The sequence below is a fragment of the Rhinatrema bivittatum genome, chromosome 10 (genome assembly GCF_901001135.1).
Source record: "Rhinatrema bivittatum chromosome 10, aRhiBiv1.1, whole genome shotgun sequence".
Classification (NCBI taxonomy): Eukaryota; Metazoa; Chordata; class Amphibia; order Gymnophiona; family Rhinatrematidae; genus Rhinatrema; species Rhinatrema bivittatum.
This window is the reverse complement of record NC_042624.1, coordinates 29,011,633-29,034,212: the sequence shown is the minus strand read 5'-3', so window position 1 is coordinate 29,034,212 and position 22,580 is coordinate 29,011,633. Positions and strand designations below refer to the sequence as shown.

The 22,580-nt window shown below is 44.9% G+C and overlaps 1 protein-coding gene across 1 annotated transcript in view; it reads left to right on the top strand.

Moving 5' to 3' along the window:
* Positions 1–22,578, top strand: part of LOC115099917 (deleted in malignant brain tumors 1 protein-like) — a 555,639-nt gene extending 533,061 nt beyond the window's left edge. Inside the window, exon 15 of the mRNA XM_029617926.1 lies at positions 22,446–22,578. The gene's annotated coding sequence lies outside the window, so the exon portion shown is untranslated. The remainder of the gene's footprint in view (positions 1–22,445) is intronic.
* The last annotated feature ends 2 nt before the right edge of the window (positions 22,579–22,580 follow it).

Sequence of the window (22,580 nt, the reverse complement as noted above, 5' to 3'; positions counted from 1 at the left end):
TCTCCACCAGTACAGATCAGCAACACTTCGAACAAAAAGAGATTTCTATGCTCACCACATCCATGATAGGCTGTATGATGCGAAAGCCCTCTTCTCTTATGTTTCGGAACTTACCAAAACGGTTCCTCCTAATATCCCTGACGATACAGCTCAATCGAAGGCCAACGACCTGGCCTTATTCTTTCAAAACAAAATCACCAATACCCTCGCCAGATTACCTACCAGCACAAACCCTCTTCTTCTGGACACAGTTCTGCTACCAAACACTGACATAAGATTGGACTCCTTTGATCCTACCCACACTTTAGAGGTAGAATCCTTGATAAAAAGAATGAAACCGTAATCCCACCTGCTAGGCCAAATTCCTTCCAAGTTACTGATTCTCATACCAGAATACATATCCAAATTTCTGGCCGATATCATCAATTGTTCCCTTTCACAAGGAACCTTCCCGGATGCTCTCAAATTGGCCACGCTCAAACCCATACTCAAAAAATCCAACCTGGACCCGGAAGACCTCAATAACTACCGCCCCATATCAAATCTCCCATGTATAGCTAAAATCATGGAGAAAATTGTAAATAAGCAACTTTCAAATTACCTAGAAGACCACAATATACTTCACACGTCTCAATATGGTTTCCGAAAAGAACATAATACTGAAACCCTCCTCACCTCTCTCCTGGATCAACTATATATTGGTTTTCATAAAGGACAATCGTTCCTCTTAGCTCTCCTCGACATCTCCGCAGCTTTTGATACAGTAAATCACAATATCCTTCTAAACCGGCTTTCAGACATAGGAATCACAGGTTCAGCCTTCAGATGGTTCGAATCCTTCCTTAGCAATAGAGGCTATAAGGTAAAAATTAAAAACAAGGAATCACCACATACTAATGCTCCTTTCGGCGTCCCCCAGGGCTCCTCCTTATCACCCACCCTGTTTAATATCTACATACTCCCCCTCTGTCATCTACTCTCAAACCTCAAACTCGAATTTTATATTTACGCAGATGACGTTCAAATTGTAATCCCTATTTCCAACTCACTGGACTCAACACTTAGGTTATGGAACTCTCATCTACAAACTATAAACCATTACTTATCCAGCCTCAACCTCGTGCTCAACACTTCTAAAACCGAACTCTTGCTAATTACTCCAGAAGGCAGTCCCATACTACTCCAATCACAAAATATTCTACATACATCACACGCCAGAGATCTAGGAGTCTTGATCGACAGTCACCTGAACCTAAAGCATTTTATAAAACACACTACTAAGGAGTGCTTCTACAAGTTACAAGTACTCAAAAAACTCAAACCGCTCCTATTCCACTACGACTTCAGATCCGTCATCCAAGCCATTCTATTCTCCAAGATCGACTATTGCAATTCCATGCTGCATGGTCTTCCAGCCTCAACTATTAAACCTCTCCAGTTGCTACAAAATGCAGCGGCAAGAATTTTGACAAATACCAATCGGAGAGAGCATATCTCGCCTATTCTAAAAGATCTCCACTGGCTCCCAGTAAACTTCCGGATCCTTCATAAATCTCTCACAATCATTCATAAAAATATTCACCATCAGACCCCTCTTGATCTGCTTCATCCTCTCAGATTGCATTCGACGGCCAGGCCTTTGAGAGATGCCTACAAGGGTTCTTTACACGTTCCTCCAATCAAATTAGTGCACCACGCAAATATCAGAGACAGGTCATTTTCTACAGCAGGCCCTTCCATTTGGAACGCCATGCCCCCGGACCTCAGACTGGAGACCTGTCTAACAACTTTTAAAAAGAAACTAAAGACATGGCTGTTCAGCCAAGCCTTCCCCACTACAAACCCCACTGCCTGATTTAGAATTGTCCACCACCCACATATGTAAATAAATTTTCAATTTTCTCATACATAGTATCTATTAAAGAGGTTGGCTCCTTGCCCCCTCTTCTGTATATAGTATTTATTTTAATTTAATTATTTACTTTCCGTTCACCCCTTCTTTATTTTCTTATTCCAAGTTAAGGCTTCCTTGTTATAATGTAACTGTATGCTCAGTACCTCTTGTTGATTGGTTAATTATATTTTTTGCTTAGTTCATTGTAAACCGAGTTGATTTGATTTGTATCAAGAAAGTCGGTATATAAAAGCCTTTAATAAATAAATAAATAACAGGAGATCACCCCATCTTCCTGGATCTTTATTTCCAAAACTGGCTAAACATTTTCTGACCCAACCTAGTTCTTTCTGCTTAAGGTTTGAACTAATTATTGATCATTGTGAATCTACTGTATTCCAAGCATAAAGGGATCTTTTAGTTGTTGTTAAATGTGAAGTTAACAAAATGTCTGTTTTTGAAAATAAATGCTGAGTCGAACCTACAAGAGTTCTGTTTGACATTTCCAAACTGGCAACCTGACAGTAAGTCATAGAACTGCCTTGTTGTTCTGGATATAAAGGTAATCCTTTTATCCATTAGCTCCTCTTTGGGCAGCCCAACCAGGGCAGTATTGACTATTGCAGTTTCCATGTTTTTCAAAGAGATTGCCTCCACATAATATGCAGGGATGTGCAGAGCAAAATTTTATGTTCATATTTCTTATGTCCGAAAGGGGGTCCCACTTGCGGCCAATATGGACATAAAAAAAATCCAATGAGTTGGGTATATGTACATATGTGCAAAAAAAAAATTTAAACCCCCTCACCCTCCTTAATCCCCCCCCCCAGACTTACCACAACTCCCTGGTGATCGAGCGAGGAGTGAGGACGTCATTTCTGCAATCCTTGGCGAGAAGCATGTGACGTCGGCGGCACGTCGAGTGACGCCGGCGTCACGTGATTCCCGGCTCGTTCGCGCCGGACGGCTCGTTCGGCCCAAAAAGAACTTTTGGCCAGCTTGGGGGGGTCAGGAGGCCCCCCCAAGCTGGCCAAAAGTTCTATGTTCGATATGTGGGAAATCCGATCGTTTATGTCGAATCAATTTTTTAAGTTAAAAAAAAATATGAGTTGCGTTTTACTAATGTGGTCAATCCGAATGCACACCCCTAATAATATGTGACAATCTACAACTACCAGAATGTACTGGTAACTGCAATCAGATTTTTCTAGGGACCCAACTAAGTCCATGGTGATCTGCTCAAAGGGAATTCCAATTACTGCTATGTGATCAAGCAGTACTCTGCGAATATCAGCTGAGCTGGTTCACTGGCACATGAGGTAGGCCCAGCAGAATTCTTCCATCTCTTGGTAGATTTCTGGTCAGTATAAATAAGAGAAAATCCTATCATGTGTCTTCTCCTTGCCCAGGTATCCTACCAACAAGTGGCTATATATATACTAACTCAACATCTGTTGATGAAATGAGAGGGGCAAGAGGAGGAGTTCCCATACCTCCCTACAAGGTTCCCCTTGGTCAACCATAGATCAAACTTCTTAGCATGAAGAAGGGAAGGGTGGTTAACCTCTGTCTCTTTTATATGGGCTGCTCATCTATCCATTATACTTTTTCAAATGCTCTCTTAAGGAATTCATCCTCCCAATGAGTGTAAAATTCTCAGTTTTTTTCTTCATTCCACTCTAAAAGTTACCTTCAAGGAGCCTATAGATAATTACTTCATGGTTGCTTTTGGCCATTCTTATCACCATGGCTTCAAAGGTTGGATGATGATCTATAGTTTGGTGCCATTGCATCTAGATCTTTCAGACCTTAGGGCATTCAGTAAATGTTTGGGGTCTTCAAGAAGAAATTCTTCTTCCAGGATTCTTCTTTAAGGAGACTCCTTTACCTTGGCAATTAGCTTCCCAGTACCACCAGGTATGAGAGTCAGGGCATCATCCCCACTTCTAGTGCAGCAGACTTTGCAGTGGTAAGGAGTGTCACATGAGCCGTAGGGTATTAACATAATTTCTAGTTTTCCTTTCTAGTCTTGTTAGGACCGCCGGCTGCGGGGGTCTGCGGCCGGGTGTCATGGCCGCCGGCCGCAGCGGGCCGCAACCAGGGTCGGGCCATGGCGTCACTAAAACTTACCCGAGGTATCAGGCGTATCAGAGGCAGCCTTCTCTTTTACCTTCTTTGAGGCCGCTGCTGCTGCCAAGCCCGGCCGCATGGTTCCACTCGGCCGGGCCTGCTCCTCCCCCTCAGCCTGCTAGGAGCCGCACGTGTGGCTGAAGAGAAAATTTAAAGGAGCCATGACAGGAAATTGTCATGGCTCCTCCTGGGACTCCTCCCTCCAGTTCCTGTATGTCAGGCAAGGTCTGATACTCAGACCTTGCCTTGGTATTGAGGCTCTGTGCTTGGTTCCTGTGTTCCATGTTCCTGGATTTGCTCTTCGTCCCGCTTCTGCTCCTCCACTTTGTTGGATTGATTCTTTGGCTTCTGAGCTTCGGACCAGCGGTGGTGAGTTTCTGGTGTTGACTTGGATTGGCTTTGGACCCTTCTCCTGTGTTGCTCCTGGACTGGCTTCGGACCATTCTCTTGTGTTGCTTCTGGACTGGCTTCAGACCACTCTCCCATCCGCTCCTGGACCGACTCTCGACCTCTCACTGGACTTCGACCCTTGGACTGGCTTTGGACTATCCTTCGACGTCAACTCCCAGACTAATTACGACCTGCTGGAGGTGCCAGTCATCTGGAACCCACGACCTGCAGGAGGCGCCTGCATCCAGACTATCTTCAGTCTTCAGGGAGTCTCCTAAGTCCCAGCGGCCTTGTCCCTACGGGCTTCTCCTGGGGGGATCACGAGCTTCCAGGGTGAAGCCTTCATCTAACATCTATATCAGCAGGCCTTGCCATTCAACGGTAGAGACTGAAGAAGGTTGTCTTCCTTTTTGGTAGCGCTGACTCTACCTCGGTCCACTTTCTGAATCATTACAGAATGCCAAGGCCATGACCCAGCGGAGCCTCAGTTCGTCAGGCCATTCCTGCTTTAGCCCAGAAGGTCATGAAGCAGCAACACATACTAGAATCCATGGCGTCTTCCTTGGAACGACTTAACGCCCATCTGGTTTCTATAACTACGGCTCAGGCAGCCCCTCCACCATTACCAGCGGTGATGCAGAGCAATACCTGGTCCGTGATTCCATTACCTACTCCTCCACGGTACGCTGGTGAACCTCGCTTGTGTCAAGGATTTCTCAACCAGTGCAGTATGCACTTTCATCTTCAAGCCTCCCTTTTTCCAGATGATCTTACCAAAACTACCGATATTATGTCTCTGATAGAGAGTAAAGCCCTGGCCTGGGCTTCTCCCTTTTGGCAACGGTCAGATCCAATTTTACAAAACCTTCCTAAATTCCTGGAAGTATTTCAAGTGGTATTTGACGATCCAGGGAAACAAGTGGTTGCCGGTTGCAAGATGCTACTACTTCGGCAAGGAAGTCGGTCACTGGCTGACTACACTATTGAATTTAGAACCCTTGCTTCTGAACTACATTGGGAGGAAAACTGTCTCCGGTCTATATTTTTGGAAGGCCTGTCACCCAGAATTAAGGACGAAATGGCAGCTCAGGAGTTACCTCAATCATTTGACTCTAACGTGGACTTGGTCACCTGGATCGACCGCCGGATACAGGAAAGAGCTCATGAGGGATCAAGTACAAGAAGGCACATGGCGCTCGGTTGCTCCCATCTCTCAAACTGCATCTAATACAGAAGGGACTGTCGAAGAACCAATGCAATTGGGAAGAGGTCCTCTCTCACCAGAAGAACGTCAAAGACGCCATAAGGCAGGTCTCTGTTTATATTGTGGAGGGTCAGGTCATCGTATTGTGGGCTGTCCCATACGTCCGGGAAACTACAAAGCCTAGGTTTCACAGGGGGAGTAACCCTAGGCATTACGTCCCCAGCACCCCCACTCACCTTGCCTATTACCATTGTCTTTGGAGAACATAAATTCACCACGCTGGCGCTAGTAGATTCTGGGGCCGGTGGAAACTTTATCTTACAAGAAATGGTGGAGCAACTTCATATTCCCACATGCCTTTGTCAGAATCCCTTGATCATCTCCTCCATCCACGGAGACCCCTTGCCAGGAAGAATAACACACTACTCTGGACTGCCATATTGCACCCAGTGAACAGATCACCCTCCATGTCCTCCAGAAAGATATTCATCCGGTGGTCCTCGGTATTCCCTGGTTGCAACGCCACAATCCACAGTTTGATTGGACATCTTTAAAACTTACTCATTAGGTCCAGCATGCCACGAAACCTGCCTAAAAGGAAGTACTTCCACTTGTAGCTTCATCTGTACCTCTCTCCTGGAGAAATTACCCCTTCAGTACAAACAATTCGTGGATGTATTCCCCAAAAAGGCCGCGGATAGCTTACCTCCGCATCGAGAGTTTGACTGTGCGATTAATTTGATTCCTGGATCCACGCCCCCTCGGGGTAGAGTCTATCCCTTGTCCACTTCAGAGACTCGCGCCATGTCCGAATATATCCAGGATAATCTTCAGAAGGAGTTTATCCGAAAATCCAAATCCCCAGCTGGGGCCCGGTTGTTTTTGTCGGAAAAAAAGATGGAACTTTACGTCCTTGTATCGACTTCTGTGGACTGAATGCAATTACGGTCAAGGATCGGTATCCGTTGCCCCTCATTGCTGAACTGTTTGATCGCCTACAGGGAGCCCGGGTATTCTCCAAATTGGATCTCCGAGGAGCCTATAACTTAGTTAGGATTTGTGAGGGAGATGAGTGGAAGACAGCTTTTAACACCAGAGACGGCCACTAACCATTGGTTAGTCATGCCATTCAGACTAACCAATGCTCCTGCCATCTTTCAGTACTTTATTAATGAAATATTTAGAGACTTGCTCAATGTCTGCATGGTAGTCTACCTAGATGACATTTTGCTTTTTTCCTATGATTTACAGATGCATCGTCAACACATTATTCAAGTATTGCAACATTTGAAAGAACATCGACTCTATGCCAAATTAGAAAAATGTATTTTTGAAAAAGAATCTTTACCATTTTTGGGGTATATCATTTCTAAGCAAGGTTTTCAAATGGACCCCACTAAATTAAAATGCATTCAAGAATGGCCCCAGCCTAGTGGTCTACGTGCACTCCAGCGATTCCTTGGATTCGCAAACTACTATCGTAATTTTATCCAGAACTTTTCTAAACTGGCTGCGCCCCTTACTGCACTCACTCGTAAGGGGGCAAACACAAGGCCTGGCCTTTAGAGGCTGTAGAAGCCTTTCAGGCTCTCAAAGAATCCTTCCTACAACAACCTTGCCTCCGACATACTGATCCCAGACGTCCATTTACAGTAGAAGTTGATGGCTCTGCTGAAGGAGTAGGAGCTGTCCTGAGCCAAAATAACGCATCAGGAAAGTCTCATCCGTGTTCCTATTTCTCTAGAAAAGTTTCTCCAGCTGAACTGCAATTATTCCATTGGCGACAAGGAATTTCTAGCCATCAAGCTCGCGTTCGAAGAGTGGCGACAGTGGTTGGATGGGGCACAACACCGTATCACTATCTTCACGGACCACAAGAACTTGGTATATCTCCAACAAGCTCAACACTTGAAACCGCGTCAGGCTCGCTGGGCGCTTTTTTTCACATGTTTCGATTTTGAACTATGATATCGACCCGCTAATAAGAACATCAAGGCTGATGCACTGTCCCGATCTTTCTCCAATGTTGACATTGAGGAGCCAATTCAAAATATTGACCCAGCTCGCATTATCCTCTCTGCAACGTTCATGGTCCCACCTGGCAAGACTGTGGTGCCTAAGAGGCTTCGTAATAAAGTATTAAAATGGGGACACGATTCTCAGTTAGCCGGACATCCGGGTAGAGTTCAGACTCAAATGCTCTTACAACAATATTATTGGTGGCCCGACATGCACAAAGATATTCTTGCATATGTAGATTCTTGCCCAACTTGTGCACAACACAAGATTCCTACTGGAAAGACTTGGGGACTTTTACAGCCACTACCTATTCCCCAGAAACCCTGGATACATATTTCCACAGATTTTATTGTGGATCTACCGCCATCTGAGGGCAATATGATAATATGGGTAATTGTGGATTGATTCTCTAAAATGGCCCACTTTATCCTGCTACCCTCCCTCCCATCTGCTCCTCACCTGGCCCAACTGTTTATGCTCCATATCTTCCGCCTCCATGGTCTCCCACAGCATATCGCATCTGATCGAGGCCCTCAGTTCACGGCCCGTTACTGGCTCAATCTTTGCAAGACGTTTAACATTTCTCTGGACCACACCACGGCGTTCCATCTGCAGGCAAACGGACAGGTGGAATGCACAAATCGTACGTTAAAACAATTTCTTCGGATGTACGTCAACTCCCGCCAGGACGATTGGGCATCGCTTCTCTCATGGGCTGAGTTCTCTCATAACTCAACAGGGACCTCTCCGTTCCAGATTATATTTGGACAACACCCCAGGCCACCTCTACCTTTGAGCTTACCGGTGCTATCACCAGCAGCTCAGCGTACCGCAGTACAGTTGCGGCAGCTCTGGATCCACACCCAGCACATGCTCCGGAAAGCTGCCCACACGCCAAGACATTTGCTGACAAGCATTGGCAATCAGCTCCATGGTTTCATCCAGGAGAGAAAGTGTGGCTTAGCACCAAGCACATCCGGTTGAGAGTTCCTTCCATGTGATTGGCCCCATGTTATATTGGACCCTTTCCTGTACTGCGACAGATTGGTCCTGTGACTTACCAACTCCGTTTGCCGGCCACCTTGAGGATTCATAACTCCTTCCATGTGTCCCTTCTGAAGCCATTGGTCCTCACTTGGCCTTCCCGGAAAGCTCCCGATGTCCCACAACATAGGGCTGAGGAAGAGACCATATACCAAGTACAGGAGGTTCTGGATGTCCAGAAACGAGGTAACACCTGGGAATACCTTCTAGCGTGGGAGGGATTTGGACCTGTGGAGAATTCTTGGGAGCCTGCTAAGAATATACTGGATAAGTCTCTTCTCACGAACTTTCACGCTGAACACCCTGGAAAACCCAAGCCTTCTAAGGGGAGGCCTATAGGAGGGGGTACTGTTAGGACAGCCAGCCGTGGCGGTCCGCGACCGGGTGTCATAGCCGCCGGCCGCGGCGTGCCGTGACCAGGGTCGGGTTGGTGGCCGCGGCATCACTAAAACTTACCAGAGGTATCAGGAGTATCAGAGGCTCCTGCTGTGGCAGGCAGCCTTCTCTTTTACCTTCTTTGCGGCAGCTGCCAAGCCTGGCCGCATGGTTCCTCTCGGCCAGGCCGGCTCCTCCCCCTCAGCCTGCTAGGAGCCGTGCGCGCGGCTGAAGAGAAAATTTAAAGGAGCCATGACAGGAAATTGTCATGGCTCCTCCTGGGACTCCTCCCTCCAGTTCCTGTATTTAAGACAAGGTCTGATTATCAGACCTTGCCTTGGTATTGAGGCTCTGTGCTTGGTTCCTGTGTTCCGTGTTCCTGGATTTGCTCTTCGTCCCGCTTCTGCTCCTCCACTTCGTTGGATTGATTCTTTGGCTTCTGACCTTCGGACCGGCGGTGGTGAGTTTCTGGTGTGGACTTGGACTGGCTTTGGACCCTTCTCCTGTGTTGCTCCTGGACTGGCTTTGGACCATTCTCCTGTGTTGCTCCTGGACTGGCTTCGGACCACTCTCCCATCTGCTCCTGGACCGGCTCTCGACCTCTCACTGGACTTCGACCCTTGGACCGGCTTTGGACTATCCTTCGACGTCGACTCCCGTACTGATTACGACCTGCTGGAGGTGCCAGCCATCTGGAACCCACGACCTGCAGGAGGCACCTGCATCCAGACTATCTTCAGTCTTCAGGGAGTCTCCTAAGTCCCAGCAGCCGTGTCCCTACGGGCTCCTCCTGGGGGGATCACTAGCTTCCAGGGTGAAGCCTTCATCTAACATCTACATCAGCAAGCCTTGCCGTCCAACGGTAGAGACCAAAGAGGGTTGTCTCCCTTTTTGCTAGTGCTGACTCTACCTCGGAACAGGGGTCCACTTTCTGAATCATAACAAGTCTACTCGGACTCTCGAAGGCAGCATATATCAGTGAAACTTTAAAAGCTCCTTAAGTGGAGTACTTACAAAATGAAGTTCTCATTGGATCAAGGTATTTAAGCTGCTGGAGTCTACCAGTGCTCTCATGGCAATAATGTTACAGAATTTTCCCACACATTTAATTACCAATAGCACTCTATAAATCACATCACGTCAAAGTTAGCAGAGCTACATTGGCTCCCAGTTGCTGAAGAGACTAATTTCAAAGTGGTTACATTATGTATAAATCTCTTAGTGGTGAGGGTCTATGATATTTGAAAGATTTGATTTATTAAAACTCTTTGTTCAATTGCGGTCTCTGTGATCCACTGACCAAACAAGTGCTTGTTGTGCTATCTCATAAAAAGGCACACCTGCAAATCATTCAGCGGCATGCTTTGTCTGTAATGGGCTATGATCTGTGCTAGGCTGTAACCTTTGAGGTTTCTTTTTTTGTGCTTAATCTGTTTTTTATTGTCAAACCATAAAGACAGTACATTAAACAGTACACAAGCAAATGCAAGGCAACAATATTGGTGCAATGGCAAAGACATAGTGGTTTAACAAGACTATAAAAATGGGTTTAACAAGACTATAAAAATGAACAGTATAAACAGTAGCATAATAATTGAACAACCTATCAACCCAATTCCCCCCACCCCCTCCCACCACTACCGGATACCTAGTCATGGTGTATGCAAAATATCGGAGACTAGCAAGTATATGGGTTGGAATGGCAATTAGCATGGATTGCACATAGATAAAAAATGTATAACTGTGAGCAAGACCCAAGGGGATTCAGTAAGACAGTAAACTGGTAATTGAGAGGCAAATTCTAATAAACAGGGTGCGAATCCTATTGTGCCAGTAAGCGTAGGACCAAGTAATGTAGTGAGCGATGAGCTGAGCAAATAAGTAAGGGAGTAAGTGAGAGAAGGAGAAAAAGGGTAAGTATTCATATGCAAGGGGGTGTCTGACATCAGAATCATAGAATACCCAAGTTGAGGCAACAGGAAAAGATATTCTAGACTGACATCATAGTACAGGAATACAAGTGGTAGGGTATTGGTAATCATTGTTGGGTTTGTGTATCCATCCAAGATTTAAAGAGTTCCCATGTGCTCTGGAAGGAGGCCAGGCGATTCTGATGTATAGCAGTAAGTCTACCCAATTGGTAATAAGATAATAGCCGATGTTGTATATCAGCCATGGTTGGTACGCTCACTTGTTTCCAGTGTGATGCTATTTCTGTTCTAGCAGCAATAAAAATTTGCAAAACCAGCCTTTGTGTGTTTGTTTTATATTCCCGTAGAAAGAGGCCCAGTAGCATGTGCCAAGGTTTTGCATCGAAAGGCATGTTAAGCAGCTGTGTAAGCCACTGAAACACTGAGTGCCAAAACTTTTGAATGTTAGGACAAGTCCACCAAATATGAAAGTAAGTGCCTAGTGTTCCGCAACCCCTCCAGCATTGGTCTGAATATTTTGGAAAAACCTATGAAGCGCTACAGGTTTGTAATCCCAGCGATATAGTAGCTTGTAGCAGTTTTCTTGCAGCCCAGCAGAAATGGAACATTTATGTGCCATAGAGTAAACAATATCCCATTCATGATCTTCCAGAGTTACCTGGAAGTCTAGTTCCCCGAGAGACCTGTATTTATTCATACCTTCTGGTTTACCATTGAGCATAGCATATATTTTGGAAATTATGCCCTCAATAGGGGAAGCATGTTGACACAAAGTTTCAAATAAGGTGTTAGTAATCTGCACGGACCTCACCCTAATTCCCTTATGTAGAAAATGATAAACCTTGGCATATAACAAGAAATCTATTTCATCACACGGATACAAGTTGTGAAGTTGTTCCCTAGTCAGCATGACACCCTGCTGCAGTACATGGCCCAAGCGCTGAATTCCAGCTGCCAGCCATCGGTTAGTAGCGAGGGAGAGGTCAGAAATAGGTAGTACCGTATTAGTAAAGAGATGAGACATCAAGGAATAACACTCTGGTCAGACCAAAACAGATTTCCATCTGTGCCAAACCTGGAGTGTGGTATGCAACGCATATGGGAAATATTTAAAAGCACCCCAGGAGGAGCGAGGTTGCCAAGGTGTCGCTGAAATGGGGAATGTACCCAATAAACCTTGTTCTAATCTTACCCATTGAGGGATATCCTGCATACTATGAAGAGCTACTAATGCCCAGAGCTGGGCAGCACAATAATACCATGATAAATTGGGTAATTGCAAGCCTCCCCTATTTTTAGGTTGAAATAGAATAGCCCTGGCGACTCGAGGAGGTCATTTGCGCCAGATGAAGCCACAAATGATTTGCTGCCATTTTTTAAGTACGGGGTTAGGAATACTAATAGGGATGGTAGTAAAAAAGTATAAAAAGCGAGGAAGAACGTTCATCTTGATGATAGACAATCTCCCCAGCCATGAATAAGTATGTCTCACCCACTTACTCAAATTTTCTTGAATGGCTGTCAAAAGTGGTCTGTAATTTAAGTCAAACAGCTGTTTGGTATGGGACCCTAACCAAACCCCCAAATACTTAAGAGAAGTAGAAGCCCACTTAAACAGGAAAAGGTGACGTAATGCCTGTACTTCCATGGGTGGCAATGTTAAATTGAGTAGTTCTGACTTATCAAAATTGACCCTCATGCCAGAAACAGCAGTAAAGTCTCTCAGCTCCTCCATTACCCCTTGCAGGGATAACTGTGGTTCCGTAAGGGTAAGCATAACATCGTTGGCGAAGAGGGAGATCTTAGATTGAGTCAATCCTCCCGTTATGCCTCTGATGTGCGCAGCCCCCCTGACTCTGGTAGAAAAAGGTTCTAAAAATAGGGCGAATAATAGTGGGGACAATGGGCAGCCTGTCTTGTTCCTCTCTGTATGGTAAAAGAAGACCTATAACCACCGTTGGCCTTTACTCTGGCAAGCGGTTATTCATAAAGCTTCCGTATCCAAGCTAAGAAGGGCTCTCCAAAGCCCATGATCTTTAGTGTCTTGAAGAGAAATGCCCAATGATCGAAAGCTTTTTCAGCATCCAGTGCAAGCAGTACTGCAGGTATGTGTTCTTGATGGACTAAATCTATAATGTCCACAATTCTACGGACATTATCCGCGGCCAAAGCATCCAGGCATGAAGCCAACCTGATCATTATGGATCAGTCCCGGGAGGACCCCGTTTAGTCTAGCGGCTAATATTCTAGCCAATATTTTCAAGTCTATGTTTATCAATGAAATGGGTCAATAGGAACTGCATTTAGTGAGGTCTCGACCAGGCTTAGCCAAAACTGTAATACCTGCTGTGTTGGATTCTGTAGTAAAGGAGGCGCCCCCCAACAATGAGTTGAATGCCGCAGTCAGTGGGCCCACCAATGATAAGGCAAACTTTCAGTAATAGATGCCAGTATACCCGTCTAGGCCGGGAGGATTCCCTGATTTAAGCTTTTTAATGGCAGCTAGCACTTCACTTGGTTCTATAGGCTTGTCTAAAAATTCTCTCTGTGCCATGTGAAGTGCTGGTAAACGCACTGACTGCAGATATTCGTCAATTTCCCTTTCATTAATAAATGAGTCCATAGTATTTAGTTTAGAGTAAAAATCTGTGAAAGAGTTTTGGATTCCCTCTGATGTGGTAATTATCTGACCCTGAGAATCTTGAATTTTAGACACCACCGTTTGGGCTTGGGCTGCTCTAAGTTGCCTAGCCAAATATTTTCCTGCCTTATTAACCCCCTCAAAAAACTGCTGCTTCAGTATCATGAGAATAATGACTGATAGCAGTGTCATCTAAGGATCGTAGCAATACTTAAAAGTTTTTGGTACGTCGCCCCCAATTGGGTGCGACTATGTGATTGTGTTAATGAGAACAGTTCTGAGAGCCACGCTGTACGCTGGCCCTCCTGTTCTTTAACATAGAAACATAGAAATGAAGGCAGAAGAAGACCAAACGGCCCATCCAGTCTGCCCAGCAAGCTTTCACACTTTTTTTTCTCTCTCACATACTTATCTGTTTCTCTTGGCTCTTAGTAACCTTTTTTATTCTATTTTCCTTCCACTCCCGCCATTAATGTAGAGAGCAGTGTTAGAACTGCATCTAAGTGAAATAGCTTAATTAGTTAGGGGTATTAACCACCGCAATAAGCAAGCTACACCCATGTTTATCTGTTTATCCAGACTATGTAATTCAGTCCTTGTTGGTTGTTGCCTGAATATAGATCCACCTTTCTTCATTCCCCCCTGCCGTTGAAGCAGAGAGCTATGTTGGATATGCGTGAAGTGTCAAACTTTCTCCCCTGCCATTGAAGCAGAGAGCTATGCTGGCTTTGCATTGAAAGTGAAGTATCAGTCTTGCTCCCCTGCCGTTGAAGCAGAGGGCTATGCTGGATATGTGTGAAGTGTCAAACTTTCTCCCCTGCCGTTGAAGCAGAGAGCTATGCTGGATATGCATTGAAAGTGAAGTATCAGGCTTATTTGGTTTGGGGTAGTAATCGCTGTAACAAGCAAGCTACTTCCCGCTTTTTTGTGAATGCAAATCCTTTTTTCCACATTTCCTCATTGCCGCTGAAGCTTAGAGCAATGTTGGAGTCGCATTAACCATGTATATGTTTATTGAATTAAGGGTATTATCACCAGGTAGTAGCAGTCGTTCCCGTGAGTCACCCACTCTTCCTTCACATCCTCTAGACTTTATGGATCCACAGTGTTTATCCCATGCCCCTTTGAAGTCCGTTACAGTTTTGGTCTTCATCACTTCCTCCAGAAGGTCATTCCAGGCATTCACCACCCTCTCCGTGAAAAAATACTTGCTGACATTGGTTCTGAGTCTTCCTCTCTGGAGTTTTAAATCGTGACCCCTGGTTCTGCTGATTTTTTTCCAACGGAAAAGGTTTGTCGTTATCTTTGGATCATTAAATCCTTTCAAGTATCTGAAAGTCTGAATCATATCACCTCTGCTCCTCCTTTCCTCCAGGGTGTACATATTTAGATTCCTCCAGGGTGTACATATTTAGATTCTTCAATCTCTCATAAGTGATATGATACACCCAACCTGTTAATCAGCCTTGGTGATTCCTCCCAGTGCTTAAAAATGCAAGGCAACATTGAAGTCAGCTGAGGAATAAAGACCCTGTCCAAATAAAACTAAAAAGTCAAATAAGTGGACGCGCCATGTTGGCATATAGCAATCCCAAAGGTTGATAGACTTAACGTGAAAAGTATTGTACTTCAACCATGATCTGGCGTCACAGATCTTCGAAGGTCAGTCTAGCGACGAAGCCTCTTTCCACCCTTTTCAGCCCTCTGCCATCGTGGTGCGTTATCCATCTTCTGCTGGGCCTGCGCTGTACTGGCCATCTGGAATGTAACTGGGATTGCGCTTTGATGAAGGCCTCAATCGTGTCTTCAACCAAGGTGATTTTATAGCCAACGCCTTGGATTTGAAAAGTAAGCCCAAAGGGATAGGTCCCGGAGCTCATATCTTTTCTTTAGAGTAACTGGTGAGAGATCCTGATAAATAGATAGGGTGTGATTATTCCATTTTATTTCTTTCAACTGGCGGGAGATGGAATACACACGTTCTTTAGCAGGAAAGCTAGTGAAGCACAGCACAATGTCCCGAGGCCGTTGATCCCGCCTAGGTCCGAGGGCGCGATGTGCTCGCTCAAATTTAATTTCAACCGATGACGGAGTATGTGCTCGATCGCCCTTGGCACCCTGCAAAAGTATAAAATTGCAAATTTGAGCTGCTATATTGCTCACCTCGGCATATTCCGGGTTTTCTGAGACTCCTCGTATCCGCAGGTCTTCTACCTTGTTTTGTAGCTCTAGAATGGCAGAGAAAGATGTTGCTTGCTGAATAGCTAGCAAGTTGATAGAGTCTCCATGCCCATCAATGCAGTTCTCAGCGTCATCCACCCTATTTCCAAGGGCTGCAAGGTCCTCTTTAAGATCGGCGACAGACACCATAATTTCCGCCCTGTGCTGTTTTAGGTCATTTCTCAGTTCTATAAACCATTGTCGAGCTTCTTCCCTTGTGAGGAGCGATAGTCTTGCAGTATCATCTATGGGTTCTAAAGCAGCTATCATTTCCGTCAATACGCCTCACCTCGGGGCCCGATGCCTCGCCGCCATCTTGTCCCAGCTCTAGAGGTTGTTTCTCATAAGAGTATTGCCGAAAATCTGCCGTTTTTCTTTTTGTGGTCATCATTAGAGTAGATAATAGTATTCCGCTCTCGGTAAGGGTCTTGTCCACCAAGGGGCGGATTTTAAGAGCCCTGCTTGCCTAAATCCACCTAAATCCGGGCAGATTTAGGCGAGCAGGGCCCTGCGCGCCGGTAGGCCTATTTTACATAGGCCTACCGGCGCGCGCAGAGCCCCGGGACTCGCGTAAGTCCCGGGGTTTTCTGAGGGGGCGTGTCGGGGGCGGGCCCGGTCGGCGTGGCGTTTTGGGGGCGTGTCGGCAGCGTTTTGGGGGTGGGCCTGGAGGCGTGGTTACGGCCCGGGGCGGTCCGGGGGCGTGGCCGCGCCCTCCGTACCCACCCCCAGGTTGCGTCCCGGCGCGCCAGCGGCCCGCTGGCACGCGGGGATTTACGTCTCCCTCCGGGAGGCGTAAATCCCCCGACAAAGGTAAGGGGGGGGTTTAGACAGGGCCGGGCGAGTGGGTTAGGTAGGGGAAGGGAGGGGAAGGTGAGGGGAGGGCAAAAGAAAGTTCCCTCCGAGGCCACTCCGATTTCGGAGCGGCCTCGGAGGGAACGGGGGTAGGCTGCGCGGCTCGGCGCACGCCGGCTATACAGAATCGATAGCCTTGCGCGCGCCAATCCAGGATTTTAGCGGCTACGCGCATATCTACTAAAATCCCGCGTACTTTTCCTTGCGCCTGATGCGCCAGCAAAAGTACGCCAAATCGCGCGGTTTGAAAATCTACCCCACAGGTTGGTAGATTTCAAACGATTTCGAGGGTCTTAGGGCGAATTGGGGATCGGAGCCGAGCCTTCATACGTCCGCACGCTCAGACGCTGACAGCGCCCCCCCCCCCCCCCACACCTTTGAGGTTTCTGATACTGCTCAGGAAGCAGCTGAAAGCTTTTTATTTTATGCTGACTTTTGCCACTGTTATAGAGGCTATTTGATCATCTCTTAAAAGCGACAATGAGCAGAAATAATTATTTGTGCCTTGCTTTTGCATAGCTCCCTTTATTTTCTGTAATTTGAAAAATGTAAAATTTTATTTTTCTCCCATGCAAAATCATCAGTATTGGCCTATGCTACTGCCTTTCCTTTCACTCTTTCATATTTCATTGACATGGAATATAAAAAAAATGTCAGGACAGAATTGAAAAGGTTCTTTTTCAGAGCAGTTTCTCAGTGTGTTTATTCATTACCACTTTCTCCATAGGGACACCAGCTGATGTTGTTGTTTTTTTGTTTTTTTTAACATCCCTTTCCAAACCCTTTCTATTAGAAAAGCATCCTAAGACACTTACTAACCATACATACCTTTCCTCTTTGTCACACACCTCATCCTTACATCTTCTTTAATAGACATATACTACTTGTACCTATATTCTAGACATGCATCCATCTTGGCAGTGGCACAAATAAAGTTAATATGTAACTTTTTAAAATAGTTTTACAGGTAAAAATTTTATTTTCGGTTACTTTAGTCACTTTTGTATTTAGTGATAATGTTTGTTTTTTTTTTTAACTATCTATTAACTTTCACATTAGTACAAACAAAATCTTGCAGTACATGCAAAGTTCCCTTTATGAAAAGTAAAAAAAAAAAAGGAAAAAAAGAGTACATCAAAAACAATAATATCATAAGAAAACAAAAGTCCATAATAGGGAAACAGAGGGTACAAGATTAGCAAGTTAACATTATAAATTTGGAAACCCCTTCATAGAAAACATTCTAAACTTGGTTTCTTAAACTGACATATGCTTATCCTCAAGAAATCTTTTTAATTGTGCAGGTTCAAAAAAATAAACATATTCCCTTGATATTCAATAACACACTTACAGGGAAATTAAAGAAAATAAGAAGCTCCCAAGTCAAGGACTTGGGATTTTAATTGCAAAAATGATTTCCTCTGTACCTGAATACATTTAGAAAGATCTGAGAAAACATTCACTTTTCCTCCTAGAAAGGAGGATGATTTATTTTGAAAGAAGAGCTTCAATATCAAATCCTTGTCCATTTTCTAGGGCAAAAGTCACAGTCAGGGTTTCCCTAACTACTGTGTCATTCTGAGAGTTTTTCTAATAAAGCTGTAACATCTAACCTACCAGTAGGAGTCAAAATATCTATGCCACCTTCTTGAAAAACAGCCATACGTTTTTGAGAAGAAATATAGAGGTTCATATGCAGCCACGGAGTGGCTAGTTAAGGTAGCCGGATATAGCTATCCGGCTAACCTAACAGGGATATTCAGTGTCACAGCTGCACCGCTAATATCCCTGGCTATCTTAAAGTTAGCCAGATTGGTATATTCAGCCAACTATAGGACAGCCCTATGGTACAACCAGAGTTAGCCACATAAGTTATGTGGCTAACTCTGGCCTGCCCAGAAACACCTCCCAACCGTGCCTGGAATGCTCCTGACTTATGCAGCTAGAATTTAGTTGCATATGGCTTTAAATATAGCTGGCTAATCATTTAGATGAGTAACTTTTCAGTTATTTGTCTAAATGGATTTTGAATGTCGACCTCCACATATAGGGCTGAATTTTAAAAAAGTTACGTGCCGGGCCTATTTTTAAAAGGCTCGGCGACGCGCATAAAGCCCCGGAACGTATGTAAGTCCCGGGGCTTTACTAAAGGGGAGGGCAGTCCGGGGTGGGGGCGGGGTCAGAGGCTCCAGGCACACCGGCCATTTGCCGCTGTGCCCGAGATCGTGCGCCGGCAGTCGGCCAGCGCGCGCAACTTACTTCAGCCCCACGGCTCAGAGCGGGCTCGGCACGCGCAAGGTGCACAATTGTGCACCCCCTTGTGCGCGCTGACCCTGGATTTTATAACATGTGCGTGCCTGCTGGCGCATATTATAAAATTGGGCATACATGTGTATGCGCCAAGTAGCGCGCGCACATGTACGCCCGTGTGCTCCTTTTTAAAATCTACCCCATATTGTATACATAGGAAGCATATTCTGAGGTAATATCTTCAAGATTTCAGTAAAATATTTTTTAACCATCTCATAGCGACCATCTCAAGCTATGTTTGGGGAAACTGACGAAGGATACATTTCTATATCTATTATCTAATAGAATGTTCAAACATTTCAATTCTTACACGAAGAAATTAATTATCCTTGACCAACACGCTTTGAAGAGATGAAATATCTGAAACATGATTAGAGAAAGAGCCCAATAGGGTACTATGATTATCCAAAAAAGATTTGATACGCAGTCTGAGCAGAAGCATCCACAGAAAATATGCAGAGTTTAACCACACATCCCTCAAAAAGACCCTCAATCTGCTGCATTGAAGAAGCCAAATCATCTAAAGAAATATTCTTAGAGGTAATATTAGCATTCCTCGGAGGAACAGAAAAGACAACTGGAGTTAATGGCACAGGAGCTAGGAGAGTAGAGAAAGAAAAAAACAACCCTTCAGCAATCTCAGAAGTCTTGAATCCTCTAATTCAATTAGGGGAAGACAATATCCCTCCTACCAACTCCAGAGAAGATCTAACATTGTCTCTCCTGAAAAAGTCCCAGCTGCTGCACCTGCTCCAGCAAAATTAGGAACAATCAGTTGGTAATCTTCAGAGGATACAGTATTTATGAGAAGTTGTGAAGGGGGATTCCGATCTTTGTCCCTTAAACATACATTGCTTGGAGGAGACACTGAAAACTCCACACTCTGCACACTTGCTAGAGTACCCCTTACTTGGCTGAAAGATGAAATAACTCAAGAATCCAAAGGGCCAGAGGCAGAAGCAACAAAAGCTGCTGCAGTTGACATATTTTGGCCCTTCTTTTTCTTATCCATAAAGCAGCCAAAATCAAACTACTTGCATAATCAGATCGAAGAGGTCAAATCGCAAAGCAGCAAATGGGCTCCTCAGAGATCTGCAGAATCCCCACAGAACTCCCCAAGGGGCTCACAAGGGACAAGCTTCTTATGCTTGTTCCTTGGGCTGCATGCCATGGCAGCACACCGTAGGCTTGCCAATGGGCACCAGACAAAAGGATGATGACACCATTGGGGAGGAGCGTGCAGCGTTCCTTCTACCCACCCAAATTCAGTGATCTAATGACCAGCAGCTGATCTCACCTCCTTGAGTCTTCTAGAGACTTCTCTAGTTTGTGGGTCTTTATGGGCACTAGATGATGATGTCAGCAGGGAGGAGACAGCAGCGTTCCTTCCACCCACCCAATCTAATGACTAGCAGATGATCTTATCTCCCCGGGACACACAGAGTCTTCTCCAGCTTGCAGATCTTTGTGGGCACCAGACACGAGGATGATGACATCAGCAGGGAGAAGTTGACCGTGTTCCTTCCACTCGCCTGAACTCAGCGATCTGAAAACCGGCAGCTGATCTCACTTATTTATTTATTTATTTAAAGATTTTTTATATACCGGGGCACGTTAGAAACATCACCTCGGTTCACAATGTAACGTAACATAGCAACAAGCTTTACAATAATTTAAAGTATAGTAACGAGACAGATAACTAAATCAACTTGAGAAGAATGGTTAAATAAATAATTCGGGAGGAGATATGGTTAAATAAATAACTCTAAGGAGAGCATAGGAAAAGGGAAAAATTTTTTTAACTATTAACAGGGTGGCAGGGTAGGAAAAGGGAAAATTTTAACTATTAACAGGGTGGCAGGGTGTAGACGGTGTAGAGGGAAGAGGGGGGGTGGTAGGAGGGGGAGCAGGGATGTGAGAAGAGGCAGGGATGAGAAGGGGGGGGGGTCGGGGAATTATTAAGGAGGGTAGAGGCGTGTCAGTCTTTGGAGTACTCGGTTAGTCAGGGTATGCAAGTTTGAAAAGCCAGGTTTTAAGATTCTGTTTGAATCTTTTATGGCAAGGTTCCTGGCGTAAGTGGGGTGGCATTTTGTTCCAGTGGGAGGTGCCTGCTATGATGAATGATCTTTCTCTGATTGTGGTGTGTTTGATGATTTTGGGGGAGGGTGTCAGGAGTTTGGCTTGATGTTGCTTTCTGGTTGGTCTAGTAGGGGTGTGGAGATGGAGATTTTCAGGGAACCAGTGCATGTTTTGGTTGTGAATGGCTTTGTGTATGAGTGTAAGGGATTTGTAGATTATTCTGGATGTTATTGGAAGCCAGTGTAGGGATTGAAGGACTGGGGTGATATGGTCATGACGGTGAGTGTTTGTGAGAATGCGGGCAGCGGCGTTCTGTAGGAGCTGCAACGGTTGAAGGGTGTTTTTTGGAAGGCCTATAAGGATAGCGTTGCAGTAATCCAATTTGGATAGGATCATGGCCTGCAGTACGGTTCGGAAGTCAGATGTGTGTAATAGTGGTTTGATTCTCTTCAATGTGTGGAGTTTGAAGAATCCGCTCTTTATCGTGGTAGATATGAATTTTTTGTTCACTTCACCGGGACTCCCAGTGATAAATGTAATGGTGTGAGCATGTCTGATAGGTATAAGTGTTGGGAGTATGGTTGCATGTGTACAGTGTGGATACAGATAGGATACATGTAAGAGAGAATCTGAGGATGAAGTCTGAATGAAAAAGAAGCATGGGTGGCTAGTGAAAGTATTAGAGTGGTATAGTAAGTATGGTCTGGCAAGTACCACTATCTCCAACAGCAAAAGCAGTACTGTCTCTTTAAAGCAGTGAAAAAAGCTGCTGAAATTCCTGCTCTGACACTTCTTTCACATTCCATGTAAATGAATTATGAAAGAGTAAAAGGCACAGCCCAACTCCCATATGTTTCCTTGTTAGGAGAAAATTTGTTCAAATTATTTTCCTATCATGTAATCTGCGAAACAAAGCGAGTCCCCACCTAGGAAGGAATAAATATATTTAGGGTAGATATCTCTGGGAAGTGATGAATAAAATCTACATAAGTGTGTGGCTGAATAACGCTTTTGGTCTAATTGAAGCAGAGAGTAGTAATAGAGAGTCTGTGGTGGCTCTGTCTCCCACTGTGAATATTGTTTTCAAGTCATGGTGAATATCTTTTTGTAGTCCATGTCCATGTCCTTAGTAGACTCTTTTACAACAGTTTTTATTATGGAAAACCTGAGGGAAGCTGAAAACTTCAGGGATGAATTGACCCCTAAATGACTGAAAGAATGTAGAACCTTCAAGCCTACTCCCGGATGTAAGGGAGAAGTGGTTACACTTTTGACACATACTGCTAATGTAATGTTTTACCATAAGAGTTGGTTGAATTGATGAGGTAAATAAAAAGAATCTTCTTGCCACTGCAGGTAATTTGCCCAAACCCACAATGAGCCGATCACCACTCTACATCTTATTTAACAGAGGAGACAATGTACAGTTGAAATGCACGATCCCCCTACTTCACTCTCAGAGCGTGATCTATTTTTATAAAGAGAATGTAT